We start from the raw sequence: 19,212 nt of genomic DNA, 5'->3' as shown, positions 1-19,212 counted from the left end.
TTTCTATAGACTCATGATATGTACCTTGTCAACAAAAAGAAAACAATTTAGATAGTTTCATTAATGGAGCTAATAGGAGGGTTTTATTTTCAGTAGAGGAAGTGTTATTTTAAATCAACACACCTCTTCCGTACCAACTGACAAAGAAAAAATCTAGCAGACTACAAAACACTTTGAAGAAGTGAACCTATGAGAGATTATTCTTTCTCTATTTCTTTTCTACAATACGATCTGGTCCACAGTGAGCATCCAGAGAAACAAGCAACTACATTCACTATATCTTTACATTTCAATATTATTTACCTAGATATGAGCCTATTTAAAAACATAATAAGGGTTCACAATATAAAGATTTAAAAAGCTGCTAAAAGTCTCAAGTGTATATCAATACATATAGGATGGTCAGTTAACCTCATTTTAGTATCTCTGAAAAGAAAGAAAAATTGTACCCTCACAATTATGAGAAAACTTTACAGTCAAATATGTATCATGTTTAGAATGATAAGTGCTCAGTACATATTTGTTGACAGAAGCTTGTACTTTTTAAAATAATATTATCATTAAATCCTGATTAAATCAATAATAGGGTGTTAGGTACATAGTACACAATTCATAACTGTTTAAACTTGAATTTGAAGTAGTATTTAGGTTAATGACCTGTAACTCTAATTACTCCCTTGCCTAGAAACAAGATTTTTTTTTTCCTTTCCATGACCCCTAAAGTTTTCTGGATGGTTGGACATGAGATGGAAAAAGCATAAACATTTTCTTTGGGCAAGGCTTTCTCAATATTCCTGTTTTGGAATAATAAAGCATGAGTTTTAATTAAGTTTGTAGGCTTACCATCTGTGAGCATCTGGAGTTTCATTCTGTTGCAATGCTAAAGCAAGTACACCAATTCCAACTCCCTAGAAGTATAGGAAATGTAGGCTGAATAGTGGGGTAATGACAAGTAGTTAATTTTTTCCTTTCAGGTCACTTTCCATTCTATCTCTGAGTCTATAAAAGAGTTAGTATAACCCTTTGAAGTCATTTATTCTCTATTATTTCTTGCACAGGAAGTTTATAGTAAGTCTATTTATCCTTTTTTATTCCTTTCAATTATATGCTAAATTTGAGCTTTTCTATTCTTAGCTAATCACTTTTAAAATATGATTTGTTGAGATCATTATTTACCTAATTGATAAGACAGAAACATTTGTTTGCAAATAGGAAATAATACAAAAGCTATTACCATAAAAAATTCTAAAGTTTGCTATTTTTTAAAAAGAAAGTGTTGGAAACAGAGGGCTGATTATATCAACATATTAAAATTGAGAGAATCATTTTGACTAAATAAGGCAATGACTAACCTTTTCTAAGGTAACAAAAAAAATCACAATGTCAACTACATAAATCATATCAACTGTCCTTAAATTATCCAAAGTCTTAAAATTATGGTATAAAAACTACATTGTTAAAATGTAATTTAATTATCAGTGCTTTTTGCCATATGTGGTTGAAAATGTATTGAATTTAGGCTTTTGTTATAATAACTGTCAAAAATATTGATCAAACAACTTACACTTCTGCAACTGGCAACAATGTGATATTATTGAAAAACATAATCTCTAGACCAAAGTCTTAGCCCCAAAGTAATTTCAATGGATAGCATGTCCTTTCAGTTAGAAGCTTTTTTCAGCAGCCTATAAACTAGCAGCCTTTTGTCAGTTAAAGAGCAATTTACATTTTAAAAAGATCATAAATTACTTTCTTGAGTTTAAAAAAAAAAACCTTTTTATTAAAAGTATAATATATGTTTTCGTTATTTACTGCTACGTATCAAATTACCTCCTACTCCAGAACTTGGCTTAAAACAACAGCTATTTTATCATATGTCATAATTTTGAGGGATGAGATTTTGCTTAGGAATTAGCTGAATGATTCTTTTTTATGTGACATCAACTCAGTCACTCGGTAATAATCCACTGACAGATGGCCTGTTCTGGAGGATCTAAGACGGCTTCACTCACATGTATTTAGCCTTACTGGTGATGACTAGAAAATCATCAACCAGACTACCTCCCCTCAGCTTCTCCTGGCAGCTTGGTTTCTCTCACAGTATGGCGTCCTCAGGTTAATCAGATGTGTGAATGGCTCAGGACTCCAACAGACCATTTTCCAACAGGCTTGAGTAAAGGCTGCAAGGCTTTTTATAATCTAGTCTTACAAGTCTCAGAATGTCATATATTCAGCATTCTGCTGATTAAATAAATCACAAATCAAGCCCAAATTCAAGAAGAGTCAAAATAGACACTGCCCTCAAAGGGAGAAGTAACAAAGTATCTGTGTCCTTTTTTAATCTAACATAATATATAGGGAAAAAGTGTACATCACATGAACATACAAATTGACAAGTTCTACACATTGGATACACCTGAATAATGCACACCCAGATTAAGTTTCAGAACATAACAAGCACCCCAGAGGCCCCCCTTATTATCTCCCTTTCAAATTATAAGCCACTCCCTCAAGAATAACCTCTGTCCTAATTTCTAAAAGCATAATTTAGTTATTGTGCTTTATAAAAACAGAGTCAGACATCTACCTTCTTTTGGACATAGCACTTTTGTTCAACATTATGTTTGTGAAAATCCATCCATGTCCTGTGGAGCATAGCTTTAGTGTTTATTTTTATTACTGTATAGTATTCTATTGTGAGGATATAACACAAAATTCATTTATTCATTCTACTACTGGGTAGATATGTAATTCCCAGTCTTGACTATTCCTTGAAACTACAGAACTCTTCTAATATGCAGACTTTTTTTCCCTGGCTACAGGGTAGGGCTTTTCCACAATACCACATATAACAAAGTGTTTTATCATATAGAACAGAAGGGAACAGGTTATTTTCATAATTTTATGCTTAAATATTTACAATACATATTTGTAGTAAATGATCTCAAAAATCCACAACAGCCCAGATAAATGATTTAAGGAGGAAAACATTCTCCTCCTCCAAAAAAGTTACTATAAGTTATCACCATTTCTAATTACTGGCCAAAATACATTTACGAAATATATTTATTCAGGATTTCTTGGTTGATTTTTAGGTAAAAGTGCTCAAGATTATAAACCATTTATTGTGAGATTCTTTTTGCTATGCTTTTCATAATCTTATAAACTTTTTGTTAGTTAAATCACAACCTCCTATGTCACTAAGATGGTAGGAAAAAAAATCCCTTTGAAGAATCTTAGAATAATGTATTGCTATTCCAGGTTCTAATAAATATGAATTCAAAACTTTTGAGAAAAGCGTAACCCTTAAAAAATAAATCTAAGAAAGACATAATCAGTTGTAGAGAAAAATAAATTTTCTTAATTTCTCACAAAATAGAGCATCAATGATTTATTTCAAACTGAAATCAGTGTAGACTAAAAGCAAATGACTGTGGATCTTTATGCCTTTGCATGAAATTGCTTCCTTGCTGATGGGAATGATTTAAGAAAAAAAAAAGGCAAAACATAAATTTGTCTTAAATTTGAAAGTTCAGATTAAGCATGAGAGTGGAATCATACTTTGTTTCAGGAGTAGCTTTCAATAAACGAATTGCTCTAAATGGTGTGACATGTTCCTTAACTGGATTTTACAGAAATAAACGATACACATCTTGACATATTGTTTTGACATCTGGTAGTTGTTTCTCTGGATTCTACACTTTGTCATTTTATTATTTATACATTTTCATTACAAGAAGTTATTAATGACTTCTTTCTCTTCCATCAGCTTTGTACTTGTGATCATTTATATTACATCTAAGGTCAGTCTTTTTATTCACATTACAGCCTCACTGACATTTTCTCTCACCACATGCCAAGAACAAAAAGAAGAGGTTTTTAGACTCTTAGCGAGAAGTTCCCATGCCTTTTAAATGAATAAAGGCTAGATGGAAAAATAATTCTGAAGGAGCAATGAACTCATCAAAAACTTTTATATATTATAGTATATTTGTATATTATAGTATATTATAGTATATTTGAAACTTATAACAGTTAAATTATTTTTAAAAGGAGCTCAGTTACTATGTTGGTTGTATATTTTTGTTAATTTGGTCCTAAAATTCCGATTCTTGATTCTAGACTTGTAAAAGCTGTCTTTATTACACTAATTGTGACTGACTTGATCACTTTCATGGATTAAATACCTGGTGCTGAAGATCCCTGACTCACTATTCTTGGGTGGAAATTGGGCCAACTGTCCTTGTGGGTGTGAGCACTACATAAAAACTACTGTCAGTGTTTGTCACATTCACCCAGTTTTCTCCTGCAATCACGAGACCTCTGCCCAAGTTTCTGTTGACTCCACTTCTTTAATACCTCTACTTTTTAGTTAAATCTAAATAGTAAATTGCAAGGATCACGAATGATGTAGGAAAAGATCAAACATGGGAGAGAGGTTTCAGGGAGCCAAATGGCTGTGGTTCAGCCAGGCCAATCCCTCCCGGTCTCTAGTGTGCATGAGAATGACTAAAGTCAAGTATGTAAATTATTACATAGGGTTCATTACCCTCACCTGGACATGCCATTCTTTAGGACCAGTTCCAATGGCAAGTCTAGAATTTCAAAAATGTCAAGGATAAAGCTGTTGCCATAAATCTCATTAAAATAAAAAAAAAAACTCACTATTAAAAAGATATTTTTATGTAATAAATGTCACATCATAAACCCTAAGGAAACCAGTGTTAGCAAACTCATGCACAGAGCTTAGCTCAGACAAAGGTGTGAGTTTCATCTTCAGTCTGATGGCTGTTTAATGAATTATACGGCATTCATGAGAGCAGAATCACAGGAAGCATTACTAGAAATGTGTGTGCGCATGTTTATAATATTTTAGGACATATTTCAGAGGCTCAGAGAAGTTGGAGAATTTTGCTAAGTGTTCACCCTATATGCTTCATCTTTATTAAAGACAAGAAATATTGGGCAGATCAAGATTTTTTTCTCTTAATACAATAAATTGGACCCCTTCCTCATGTCCTCATCATTTTCTGTTGAGTTTATCAGTCTATTCCCATGGCTTTGCAAAGTTTGAAGTCAGTCATGCTAAAGCAAAGAAGCAACTTAAAACGACAGATTATTTTTACAAGATAAATCGCAAGACAGTATAAACCAATTCATGTAATGTTACAACTTTTTACTTGTTGCCATTTATTAAACAAATGAGAGCCTATATTCCACTCTTTCTTTCCACATAATAAACTTGTACATTATTGGAGACTTCTCCTTGGATGGTGAAAGGGGCAAAGTTTCTGGAAAGAGACAGATTAGAACCAAAATCCATCTCTGACATTTAATAGCTATTTGCCCTTGAGGTTTTCTTAACCTCTTTGTGTCACAGTTTTCCTCACCATAAAACAAAAATAGTAAATACTTATAGATAGTGCTCAGAGAATTACCAAAATAAATGATGTGTAGAAAAATCTCCTAGAAGAAAGACTATAAACACACCCCTTTGTAGGCGACACTTCGTGCCAGGTAAAATTTTGCCTCAAATCACTTCTTCATTGATTAGCCTAGAAAATATCATATTCATTTTTAAAATCTCTCCTCCAGCATCACTGCCTCTAGAAAATTTCTTGACCCTCAATCCATTCCTGGAGTTGTAGAACTGACAGCTCTCATTTCTCTTCTGATTTGTATCCATGAGAGCACCTTAAAATTTCATCACACACTTGTCTCTTTACTCTCACAACCCCTCTTCCCTCCAACTTTTTAGAAGAACATGGAAATGTTCCTGTTCTAATGGGGGTCCCTGCCATAGTGCTCAACTACAAGTTCTCAATGAATACTTGAAAGAATGAAGGGTGGAATGAATGCACGAAATTATAGTTCAAGCCGCAAAATGGAAGCCAGGAAGAATATGTGACTCAGGGAAGCACAGGACAGAGCTAGCTCACCAATTGTTCTATAAACCATTAAGTCAAATGTGGCTACACTTCCATGATTTCGGGGGGGAAAAATTGGTAATATCTAAAAACGTATTTCCATGTGGTTGGCAATATTTCATTGTACATGTACATACAGGTGTGTGTAAAATGATGCAACAATATTAACCTAATTCACTAAGTTAGGAAATAAATTTATTTCTCAGGAAATAACAGAAAAAAACATTAATAAGGATATTTTAATGGCATCTCTCAATGATCACACTTTAGCTTTTCAGTCAATAAAATGCTGTGAGAGGTTTAGATTTTTCTAACACATTTCCTTGGAAGAAATCATGGTACTATATTGCTAAACAAAAAGAAGGATTGTGGCAGTAAATACTAGATATTAACAAGAGCTTTTTTTGTGTGAATATACGAGTGGATGGCAATGCTGAGTTTCTGTATAATTAGATGTGGCCATAGGACCAAGTTATAGTCAATGGAATATGGGATGAAGTCAAGGGCCACACTCCCAGGGCAGACCTGTGGAAAACTTCCTGTGCAATCTTTGACTGTCCCAAGCTGTAAAAGTCCCTAGGGAATGGTGGGGCTACAGGGTGGAAGGGACTCAGGACCCTGTGGAATCACATGCAGGTAAGCTTCCCAAGACATCTTTCACACCAGAAACCTACGTTGAACTATTGCATGACTGAGAAATGAAATTTCATTTTGTTCAGCTATTGAAATGTAGGAATTCTGAGTTATAGCAGTTAGCTTACTCTAATGAATACAATGACATTCTGTTTAATGATCACTTTTTAACTGATTAACTTTTAAGAATTTACTGTGTATGTTTCTTATAGAACTTTCCCTTGTTAAGAATAAGCTTCAAATTAAGAGCAAAAAATTTGTGATGTAAATCCACATGCCATCATCTAGTTTCAATAATGATTAACATTATGTCATATTTGCTTTACAATTCTCTATAGAGAGACCTATAGATATAGATATCTTACTTTTTTCAATTTAAATGTAAGATATAGAAATTGTAATGCTTTGTCTCAAAATACCTCAGGTGCATCTCTTAAGATAGAAAAAAGACAATGATTTTTATTGTCATTTAATGTCTAACCTATAATCAAATCTTACTCTAAAAATTGTATTTCATAGCTGCTCCAACAAAGCATTCAGTTGCTATTATCTCTTTAATCTCTTAACCAGAAGAGCACCACCTCCCGTGTTTTTTATTATCTTTTTTTGTTTCTGTGTGTGTTGGTTTCTTGTTGCCACTGCAACCAATTGCCACAAACTTGGTGGCTTAAAACAACACGAATGTATCCTTTTACAGTTCTGGAGCTCTGAAGTCCAAAATGACTCTTAAAGGGCTAAAATCAAGGTGTCATCAGACTGGTTCCATAAGAGAGTCTATGAAAAAAGCCACTCACTGCATCTTCTGCCTCTAAAGACTACCAGCATTTCTGTGGCTCCTGGCCACACCCCTTCAAGCTCTGCTCCTATGGGCACATCACCTTTTTCTCTACTATAGTCAAATCTCCTTCTGCATCTCTCTTATAGGCAGTTGATATATTTATGGTCCACTCAGCTAAAACAGGATAATCTCCCCAGCCCAACATCCTTAAATACATATGCAAACTCTCTTTTGCCATGTAAGGTAACATTCACAGGTTTTGAGAATTAAGATTTATTAATCTCTGGACATCCTGGTGTGCCATTTTTCAGCCTACCACAGTGTGTGTGATGTTGATTTTTTTTTAACAAGACCAGGCCAGTATTCTTATAGAATGTTCCACATTCTGGATTTGCCTAATTATTTTTTCATTTAACTTATTCTTCTACATCTCATATGTCTTGTAAAATGGAAATAAGGTCTTAAGTCTTGATGAGATCTAGGCTAAAGACTTTGAGCAAAACTAATTTATAGAAGAGGCTGCAAACTTTACATCACATTGGAGGATATAGACTATTCTTTTATCAGTGATACTAACTTTGATGACATTATGAAAATGATCCCTGCCATATATCTCTGGTATAATTTTTTTAAACTGTTAAAACATCTATGGGATTATATTTTGACACTATGTAACCATCTTATTCCCTAATATTTTATGTAATGATTTTTGTGATCATTGATGATCTTACTATTTTTCATGATTATCTACTTCTATCTCTAGTTGTACTTTCATCTATTTTGAAAATCTCTTAAAACTTTGCTAATTCCTTCTTTCTTCCATTACAGATATGGTTTGATAAGTGTAATTTAATCTTTCTTTGATACTAATGGATCTCATAAACTCTGGGGTCATATCTGGAACATTAATTTTCTTTGAACACTAACAGAATAACAAAAAGAAAATTCAGATGACTTAAGAGATCCTGTTACAAGAATCCTGTTTTAAGGGGCTTTGAAACAATGATCCTTTCCTATATTTTACAATAATTTCAAAAAAACTGTCTTTGGACCAGATCCATGAATAGTAATGACATCACAGGCACATCAAAAGAGATGCTGACCTACTGTTATCTGTCCTTTACATTACAATAACAGGTTATCACATTTTGAAAATTGGAGTATTTTGATATCCTGCTTTATGCTGACTGAAATGAAATTGCCTTGATGTGGAAGGTTCTGTCAGTGGAGCTGATCAGACTTGTTTTCCTCAAAGGAAATACTTATGGCCAGATGGAGCTCACTGTGAGGATGTGGTCATGATCACCTTTCCATCCGATTCTCATTCTCAACAGATTATGATCATTTTACCAGCAGGGAACTGATCGAAATTTACCCAGAAATTCTATTTGATTGAGATCTGGTGTCATTTTTAATAGTGTCCATCTCGAAAACCTCCCCCACAGCCAATGATTAAATGACTCTGCTGCCAAATGTAAGTCACAATGCCTAGAGCAATGGCATCTAAGACACCATGGCGACCAGCTGTTTCTTTTCTCCATAAGCACTATGTAGAGAAAAAAATTGTTAGGATCAGGGCTTTACATTTGATCAGATTAATTTCCTGACTGAAATGTAGAACCAAGGCAAGCTCTATGATTTTATTTCCTGAATATAGTCATGAGGAGATGACAGCCAGAGCTTCAAATGCACCAAAATAAGACAAGAAAAAACGGATTCTTTTGAATTCAAATATTTTTTTTTCTACAAGAAAATTACCGTTCACTGGAGAGTAAATTATTGTTTAATTTTGTTTGGTTTTGGTCTTTGTCTTCTTTCACTGTGGAAGGACCAGCTACTTAACTGTACAGGACTAACAGGGAAAAAACACCAATTTGAATCCCTAAAAGTCGCTGAGGAGATTTTTCAGAAAAAGTCTGGCATTGTTACAAGATATTGGGGTGTATGGCTTTAAAAAATAGAAGTTGTTCTATCTCAGAAAGGAGAGGATCATTGTAGAGACAGGAAAGATAGTGTTCCTCGGTCCTCAAGGTACCAGGTGCCAGAATAAGTCCTGACCCAATACTCCTGGTGCCAGCTTGAGCCCCGGCAACCCTTACACGAGAAAATCTCATCACCTGAAGCTCTTCCTCCCTGGGCTGTCTTGGGAAGGCTGAAGGATCTAGTGACTCTGAATGCGATGCTAGGGAACGATCTTTCCTTAGGGATATTCTAAGAAGTGAGTCTTTCTGCATAGGGTGGGACCCAGCCTCTGTCACTGGGCTCTGATCCCAAAGCTCCATGGTGCAGAGGTACAACAGCACTTCACAGCCTTCTAGCCCAGTGGTCCTCATACTTCAGCACTCCTCAGAATCACCTGGGGAAGCCTGTTTAAACACATTGCTGGACCACAGAGTCATGAGAATTTGCCTTTGTAACAAATTACTGGGCAAGAGCCCTGCTGCCAGCACAGAGACCACACTTTCTCATCTACTGTAGCTTCTTTATCTGTCAGAGAGACTCACATTGGCTCTTTCAGTGAGCACACTTTTTTTTTCCTAACAGACAGGATCATTTATCCCCTTCTTTAGAGCACTGCTCTAGAATCAAGCTGTACTGACCGCCAAAGCCAGGAGGGCCTCCATGCCTTCCTCCCTATGACCACAAGGAAGAGGAGAGCCCCCAGCAAACTGCAAACTTTTCTACTTGGTGTAGCACAAGGTTAGGACACAATTTTTTCCTGAATGATGAGTCATTATGCAGGATGGCACGTCCCTGGTGCCAGTGGTCAGTTCATGGATCAGGGAACACACTTCCTCACCTCAGACTTGACTTCCGAAGGCTAGCATCTCCAGAGTGGATATTCAGCTTCTACTAAGTGGTAGAACCTTTCATCATGGCTCAGGACAGTAAAACAGGTCCGAGCCAGATCTAGCTCCCCCAGTGAAGCACTCAATGCATCAGTGAGACTTCGGCATGACTAACACAGACAGGGTTAGAACCCTAAGAGAGAGATAACCTGCTAGTCCTCAATCTGACTTAGGGATTTCTGTAGCACATAATTAGCTATATTCAAAAGTGTATACAGTAATACAGTAAGACTATGCCATTCCTTTCCATATCATCTTTTATTCATTCATTAAACAACATATTCAGTTCATAAAGTTAAGGGGTAGGAAAAGGTACCAAGAAGAAAGAATGGCCTTTTGTGTTCACAGTTCATGCAATCATTTGGGGAAAGCAGATATTAACTGTAACTAACCTACGTGATTACTAATTACTCTTTATAAATGATATAGAGAAATATACCAGTCAAAAAAAACCGCGTTACCTAGGACCCATTGCAGTCTGTTCTCGAGGAGGTGATGTTTGAGTAGTACACATTATATTTATTCAATACCCATTCATCAGACCCGCTAAGCCCCCATTCTGTGAAAGGCACATTAAACTAGCTCCCAGGCCTCCCAGAGAACTACTGTCCGAAAGAGCTTTCCACAGTAGTAGAAATTGTCTATTATTTCTGCCCAAGTCCACCATGCAGCTTCATAACCACATGTGGCTATTGAGAAATGCTCTTAGTATAACTAAGTAACTCTTTCTATTTATTTATAAAAAAAATTTTTAAGTCACATGTGGCTAGGAACTACCATGTTGGACAGCCCTTGAACACTCTATAGTAACTCATAGAAATATGTACCCTTGTAGGAAAACGAAGTCAAGACATAGGGTTTATTGAGAATTTGCAAAGTTTAGACAACAGATGGAAACCTGATAAGGCAAAATGCCAAACATTTAGCTCATACTCAACATGCTTCCAGCTTTGCTTATTATAACCTTCTGTTTCCTAGCTGTTGTTCACTTTTTATATTTCCAACATACTTCCACCAGGACCCTGCTCTTTCTTGCCAATTTGTCTTGACTTTGAAATGATCCACAGTGCTGTATTGGCTCTCTTTTGACTTTGATATTTACCTTTAAATTCATATTCACTCTAAATTTTCTTCTCAAGTTCATGTATCAGAAAATCTACTCATGTTAATATGTTTGATTCAATATTGACCATGCTAACAATATTTTATACCATTATAATTTTTTAATTTTTAAAGCATCCCCTTATCTGTTATGTAAACAACCCAGTGAAGTTTGTAGGATGAGTTAGCCAATATCACACACCTATTTTTATTTCTTTATTTGTTCCATTGTTTGTTGTGTATGTCCTTCATGAAAATGTAAGTTTATTAAGGACAGAATCTTTATTTATTTACCAATATCTTCCTATTATCTAGCAATGTCTGGCCTAGAGTAGATGCTCAATGTATATTTGTTAAGTGAATAAATCACCAAAAGTCTGGCCTCTTATTTGTAACAAAGACCACCAACGATCATATTTTCTAAGTCTTTGTGAAAGGAGTTTGTATTAACTTTATGCTCCTTATCACTGATTTCATATACATTATTGCACAAAGATGCCAGTATAAAACGCCTTTCCCAAGAGAACAACAGTGGTGAATCAGGCACATAATCAATTACTCATTCATATTTATATGATGCACTTGAAAACTTCTTATTGATAGTCATATTGGAGGAATAATAGAGGGAAAATATAGAATGCAAGATTAGGGCACTAGTTGATACAAGTGCTATGTATATTCTGCCTTGGTAAATTGAGTTTGAATCAAAATGCAATTAAAGTTGTTTTTTGTTTTGTTTTGTTTGTCATCTTTAGAAATTTTGGTAAGAAAATTCTGTCAGAATAATTTTATTTGTATCTACTCCAAACTAAAGGTATTATTACAATGACAAGAAAAATAAAAGTGAGAGCTTTCTATTTATGTTTTGCAGAATTGAGACATGAGTAATTTTAGTGATATTGGTGTTAAAACAAGCCTGAGTAGACAAGTATGACTCTCTCAATAAATTAAATCCAGAAAATCAAATCAGGTCTCTCTTTCTCCATGTTAAAATTTGGTATCACTTTGTGATAATGATTCATTCAAGCATTTGTGTGATAGATCATCCAAAAATGATCATGTGCCTCAAAAACCCAAAGCAAAGCGGAGGGAAGGGTGGGAACCCCAACTCTCCATGCTGTGCCCCTGCTATCCATCACCACCCTGGACAGAGAGATGTCCCTTTAATAGAAACTAGCTAATTTCTTTAGAAATATCTCATTAGGCTGGCCCTTCCTGAGCTGCTTCTCCATTAAAATGTGATAAATGAATTCTGCCATTGCCAATTCCAGCCTGTCTTTCTTTCCCTTAATGAAATGAAGATGCGTCATGCTGGCAAGCACTCAGGACAGAGATAATTATTCATAGGATGCTGGAAGTGCTGCAGTCAGCCAACCCATCACTACCCACAGATACTAGAGATGGGACATTCAAAAGCCTGAAAGGTGTTCGAATAGGGATTTATTTTCATTTTACTCAGCGGAAAAATAGTCTATAGGTTTGCATACTCTCTCTTATGACTTTTTCTCTGTGTATTTCTTTTTTCCATCGTAGATAAGTGTGTATGTGTGAAAGTGAATGTATATATTAAGTTTGACACTTGTATTTACTGGTTTTAAACATAAATCAGTTTGATTGAACTTAATATTGTTTTAAAGTTTATATTTTTAAAAATTATATGTATTTTAGATGGTATTATATTTTTAAATAATGGTGTGCTTTTTTTTTTCATTGTTTTGAGAGCTAGATAGATAAAGCATGTGGTCCCAAACAATGTTATTCATTTCTTCAGAATTTCTGATACTGCTAACTTCCCTTAGCTGCCTTTTACTGATGTTTTTCCTTTAATTAAAAGTGACGTTTTCTATTACATGATATGTCTCTGCCATTGGGCAAAGGTAAGAGATTCGTTTTCATTGTTTCAAAGGCTTTAGTTTTTAACTGTGTTCCTCTTTCCTCCTTTCTTTAAATAATACACAACTGAACTTACTATTGTAAAAGAATCTGAAACTCACTTACTCTCAGATGCAAATGGATACCATTTGAAAATCCTACCCTAAGAAAGGAATTTGCTATTTGCCAGAAAGCCAGCCAGCCTTGAATTTTTTTGGAAAGCTAAACAAATGACAACAAATACATATATGAGTATATATTTAAACTTTTTTGTATTGCTTATTTTGGTTTCTTTCTTTGCAGCATTACCCAGGTAGCCACCTTCTCTACAAAAACCAGACTGCTCACCAGTCTCACATGATGCTTTAACTCCATACAATGACATTAAAATTGATAGATGCTTCAGGAGAAATTGAAACTCCAAATTTTAGGGAAGTTATCATGAAGCAAAGCATCCATTTACAAAGTAATATTTCCATTGCCTCGTATATACCAGTCATTTACTAATAAGCTTACCATCTTTGTAGATATTTTATTTTTATTCCTGAAGAAGGTAAACCACTCTTTTTTTCCTCTGATAAAGAAACTGAGCCTAGTTTTCGGTTTTTAAATAAAACCGTCTATTTGTCTGGCCAAATTTCAGATATATTGTCATTTTTAATTGCCTGTAAAATTATTAATTTTAAATCTACTACTAAATCTTGCAGTTAGGCAGGGACTATTATTTCTGAAATATATATTGAGAAACTGAGAAACAGAGAGGTCAGCTTCCTGCCCTGCTGAAGGATGGCAGTGTGATGTGAAACCCACCACAAACCATTGTCTCAGCTTCCTCAGGATCAACAAGAAGCTTACTGCTAGTATGCAGGTCTTGATTTCTCTGAACGTTATGTGCCAACCCCAAAATGACTACCTAGTCCTAAAAACAAAGTACAGAAGAGAGATTAAGAGGTTGGTTGAGAATTGATACCACAGTAAGCGGACATTTTTCTAGATCATTTCCGGTGCTTTAGTTAGAAAATTAAACACATACTCAAAAATCTTTCCATATGGATAATGCAAAAGCCACATGAAGACTGCAGGCCATCATTTTTCTTGTCACTTGGTACTTTCATAACAATAATCATTATATTTAATATTAAGGACAATGTTAGCAAACTGAAATCATCGAGTAATTACTACTGACCTGTCACTATGCTAACCATTTTAAATGCATTATCTCATTTCATTCTCCTAAGAATGAAGCTACTTACTATGAAGTAACTTACACAAGTCATACGCAGCTCAGCTCTGGGAGAGCCAGGTCTCCAGGCCTCCTGAAAATGAGTTCCGATCCACTTGACACTATGTGTATGTGGAGCTCTTCTTCTGGCTGATTATGCATTGCTCCATTTATATTTCACCTCATAACCTTCTGCCTGAGGATCCTGTGTTCCTCCCACTACCCTCTCATAAACTAAGGACATTCACACTAAATACTTCCCAGCAAGAGGGGGCTATTTAAGTCGAAATATATCTGAGAATATGAAAGATTCTTCTGGTAGCACTTTGCTCTTTAAGACCCTGAGTGCCCATGTGTGTGTTTGCCATATTCCACAGCTAGCTGAGCTGGGAACTGATGTGAGCTCAAGCTGGACGCACAGCTCTGCTCAATTTTGTTCAGGAGGGCAGCATCTGCTGACTGATCAGCATGTCTTAAAAAAAAAGGAAAAAAAAAGACTTTTTTTTTTAAATGATCAGCAAGTCAGATAAAAGATAAATGACAAGGACCAAAATCAAAGGGCAAGTACCAAGATTAGAATGCATAGAGCCAACTGGCAGACTCCCATATATTGTGTGAAAAGTGCTTTGCATGGAAATAGTCATAATCCATGCTCTCTGAGAAAACGGACACCATTGATTATGAGTTGAGTGTTTGAGATTTAGTAGCACCAAGGGAGCAGTGAATCGGGTTTGCAGGACTGCATGTCCCTATGATGCCCATATCTTTCACATAATATAGAAAAGACATTTTGCCTATTCCTGAAAGTCTGGGGGCCTAAGATTTAGGGCATTTTTTTCAATGACTCTCTGCCAGTTAGAGCCCAAACTGGAAGCCCCTCCTCTTCCCCACTTCCCTTGGGTACCTTTGTGGCAGGCCCGAGCCATTCTGACCTCTGACCTAACAAAGATGCTTACTCTTTTGTATTTATTTCTAACTGACTTTTTCCTTCAATCGTTGCATCATATCCTGGGGCTTAAATATTCAGGTATGCCTGAAGAAGTGTTTCTGTGGGTCTCAGGGTTGCTGTCTGCTTCTTTTCTTCATCTGTTCCCCAGTGCAGGTATGCACAGGAATTAACAGTGCCTTAGCTCCTCCCCAGCCTGTACCATTTTTCTCTTCCATGTTACTTCATTTGTTAGCCACTTCCATATCATCCCATTGTTGTTCTTTCATAGGCTTTATTGCAATTTGTTTACTTTATAGTCTCTCTTCTCCACAGAAACATCATGGCCTTGACATTACCTGGTTTCTTTGCCAGTGTATTTCAAATCTAGCATATTATCTGGTGCATAGTAGGCTCCAGAAATTTGAAGTCTTTTAATTATTTATTAATTGACAATGATTCAGAGACTGTATCCTCTCAGGCTTGTGCATTCTTTATCGCAAACCAGAGATACTAAAAGATAGGGTTTTGTGAGGAATAAATTTATGTTTGGAATTTTGCTTATTGCACAGCATAAAATAAACACTTGGTAAATAACATTTATAATTATTTTTTAAGTAATCTTTAAATTTCCTTATACCAATCCTCACCAAACCAGGATTTAGCTTCTGCAGGATACTCTCAACCTGGACAGGTGACAGAGGAACTCCCATCGGATGAAAACCAACATCTACAAACATGATCTCATTTATTTTTCACAACTTCACTATAAGGTAACTAATTTTATCCAAGTTTTAGGATGTAAGATGAGAAAAACTGAGGTTCAAAGAGTTAATTGGCATATGGTAGATCACGCAAATAAAAAATGGCAAACCTGGGTTTTAACCCCAGTTCGGGCTATGAGACTCTGAAATGCCCATCTCTTCCGTTTCACTGTACTGCTTGTACTGGATCAGAAAAGCAGACTTATTTATAAGCTCTCAGAGATATTTTGGGGTGATACTCTGTTAGCTTGAAAAAAAGTGTTGCCACCTACATTCAGGGCTAATTTATGCTCTGGCATTTGTGGCTATATTGTTCTTGAATAAGAACATAAATTGACTCAATACATCAGCTAGAAGCGGGTCTTCTTTAACAGCTAATTCCATGACTTGTCACATTTTCAAACTCCTCTGGGTGTCATGAAGGGAGATGGATGAGCATTTTATTTAAAAATATGAAGAAGGTTGCTATTTCTGCAACATTACAAGATTATACTTTATTGGCGGGTAATACTGACTTTCCCTAATATTATACCAAATAGAACTGACTCCATTTATACATTTAGGAAATTGAAGTATCTAAGACTTACTCTTAGGAGGAATAATTTGGCATGAGAGTAGGAATGGTAGTGAATCATTCCGGAGACACATCACAGCTATTAGCCTCATGAGAAATGGCCATCACGGCAATCACAAACACATTTAAGTCATTAGGATGAGGGGGAAAATGGGACATTTTTCTTCACTAATGCTTTTAACTCTGACTCACAATACCCACCCTTTTTCTTCTCACAGGTCACTCTCCAAAGAATGGCTGACTACACCTTATTCTCACTTTTAGCAAGAAAACAGTATCCTCATTGTTAGAATTTATTCAAGATATAATTTCTTTCTTTAAGAAAATAAAATAAATAGCACTTAATTGTATTGATATCTATTATTAGTGAAAAAATAGAGAACTATTCCAAAAACAAAAATTAAAATAATAAAACAAAACTTAATTTTAGGAATTAAGTAGGAAGGAAGAAATGGGAACCACAAATTAAACTTTGTTCTCTCAAATATCATGTATCTTAAAAATAAAAAAGCTCTACAATAGTTTAGCAATAATTATAAATCCAGAAGTGAAGATTTCATTTCTTGTTGATATAACAGGACAATCTTAGATGACTTTAAATTCTAAGAACTAAGAAGGTAGCAGACACAGCTAATATGTTCCACTATAAGAATCTATAGAAATGACATGTTAATAATATGTTACTGGTTATTTAATAAAAGACTGACTTTCTACCTCAGTGGTTTAAGGCCAGGTAGACTACTAGATTGAAAACTTGGATTTCTAATCCCACCTCAGTCTCTAAGAAGCCTATGACAGTGGGCAATATAATGCCTCTGGGCCTTAGCTCTCTGATCTGCATAATCGGGGGACAAAGTAAAATGATCAAAGTGTCTTCTGGCCAACAAATGATAAGTTATCATTTGACAGTTATTAATATGTTTACTTTTTAACCACTGAAATACAAAAAAATCATTTCGATAAATACATTGAATACATACTTTTGCCAAATACTGTGAAAAGTGCAGAGATAAAACGGTGAATATCCTATTTCATTAATAATTCCCCATCCCAGTCTCTGAGCTAAGACCTCTTCATCGTGGTATCTAAAACCCAATATGCGGGAATATATAGTAAAGTTTCTTTCTTTCTACATAATATTAGCAGTAGCTACTAAAGCTACAGCACAACTTACAGCTGATCACATGCTTATTTTATTTTTTCCTCTAAATAATATCACCTATCCAATTTTACACATTTTATTTTATCCATTCATTGATGTGGTTGGGGGCGGGTGGCATTATATAGATGTACATTAGATTTAGGAAGACTTCTTTCAATGAAAGATAAAGACTAGTTCCCAGAATTCAGAGTAACGAGAAGGTTGCAAAGTCTCTTTAGCATTCCTGCTAAAGGGACTGGCAATCCAACATCTTTCACCTAAACTGAATCCCCTTTAAAATTTCAAATCTTTTTAAAAGGGAGAAAACATAGTAACTGCCAATCTTCTGCATTTGCATTTATCAAATCAAATTATCTCATTCAAGATAACATCATAATAGAATACTGTCAGAGGATTCATGTCTCCTGCCTGGAGAATAAATGGTTCCCCTATTAGGTAGCAACGGGAAATAGCCACTGATGAGGCTCCACTCTACTGACATTATGTCTAGGGGTGAAACTGCTGGGGACTGGCGGGTCTTCGTCATGTTGAAGTTTTCTCTGGTATGGCTCTCGGGAGTTTAGGTGTGCAATCTACAGTGTGCAGTGCTGCATCTCAAAGCACAAGTATAGGCAGCCAAGTCAGCCTACTGATAATAAAGGGAGCAATGAGGTGTATTGTGCTATCATCCAAGGCCCTGAGTTCAACTCCTATGGATGCTATTGTCTCCCTTCTGGGAAAAAAAAAAAAAATCAAATTTAACCCTATTGCACAGCATTTTTAGTTTAACAGAGACCTTTTACTAAGTACTTCCTTTTCATACATGCCAAGGCTGATACAGAGAACATAAGAAAAGGTATATCCTTCTCAGGTTTGAAAAATCCAGTTCACATCTGAGCTCTTGTGCTTATTAGCTGAGTGACATTTGGCAGAGATCCCTCGCCACCTTGAGATTCAGATTCCTTATCTGTAACATGGGGACAATCAGAAAATCATTGCCTTAACTACTTCACCTAGTTGTTTGGTGGGAAAAAAAATATAATAATGTATGCGAAAATTCTTTGTAAGCTATAAAGCAATATTTAAATGTTAATTAGTAAAAGGAGACGTCTCATTAAAAAGGTGAGGTTTAGGGTTCTGTTTTTTTTTTTCCTTTTTTCTTTTTTTGGTTTTTTATTTTAAGTGTCTAGCAAAATATTTAGTATCAAATCGACCAATGAATTTTTAGGTGACATCCAAAAGAGCAGAACTGAGGCATGAAGAGGTCGAGGAGGGAATAGCTGAGCTTCTGAATAACGCAAAACAGCCAGGTTGAAAAAATACTCACATATAAAATATAAAAATACTCAAATAGTTTAATGTTTTCTATGCATCTAGATAACTGAGCTTTGGGTGAACAGGCTTACAGGGAAAACTTGAGTTGAGG

At 35.4% G+C, this 19,212-nt stretch overlaps 1 long non-coding RNA gene across 1 annotated transcript in view; it reads left to right on the top strand.

The window, feature by feature from the left end:
• Positions 1 to 16,925, top strand: part of LOC120619748 (uncharacterized) — a 47,383-nt gene extending 30,458 nt beyond the window's left edge. The window contains exons 2-3 of the long non-coding RNA XR_005657656.1: positions 15,966 to 16,080; positions 16,864 to 16,925. This is a non-coding gene — a long non-coding RNA (uncharacterized LOC120619748). The remainder of the gene's footprint in view (positions 1 to 15,965; positions 16,081 to 16,863) is intronic.
• Positions 16,926 to 19,212: the final 2,287 nt, after the last annotated feature.

This window comes from Pteropus medius, unplaced genomic scaffold (assembly GCF_902729225.1).
Source record: "Pteropus medius unplaced genomic scaffold, Ma_sr-lr_union100, whole genome shotgun sequence".
Classification (NCBI taxonomy): Eukaryota; Metazoa; Chordata; class Mammalia; order Chiroptera; family Pteropodidae; genus Pteropus; species Pteropus medius.
Note: the sequence above shows the minus strand (reverse complement) of the source record. Positions and strands in the feature narration are given on the sequence as shown.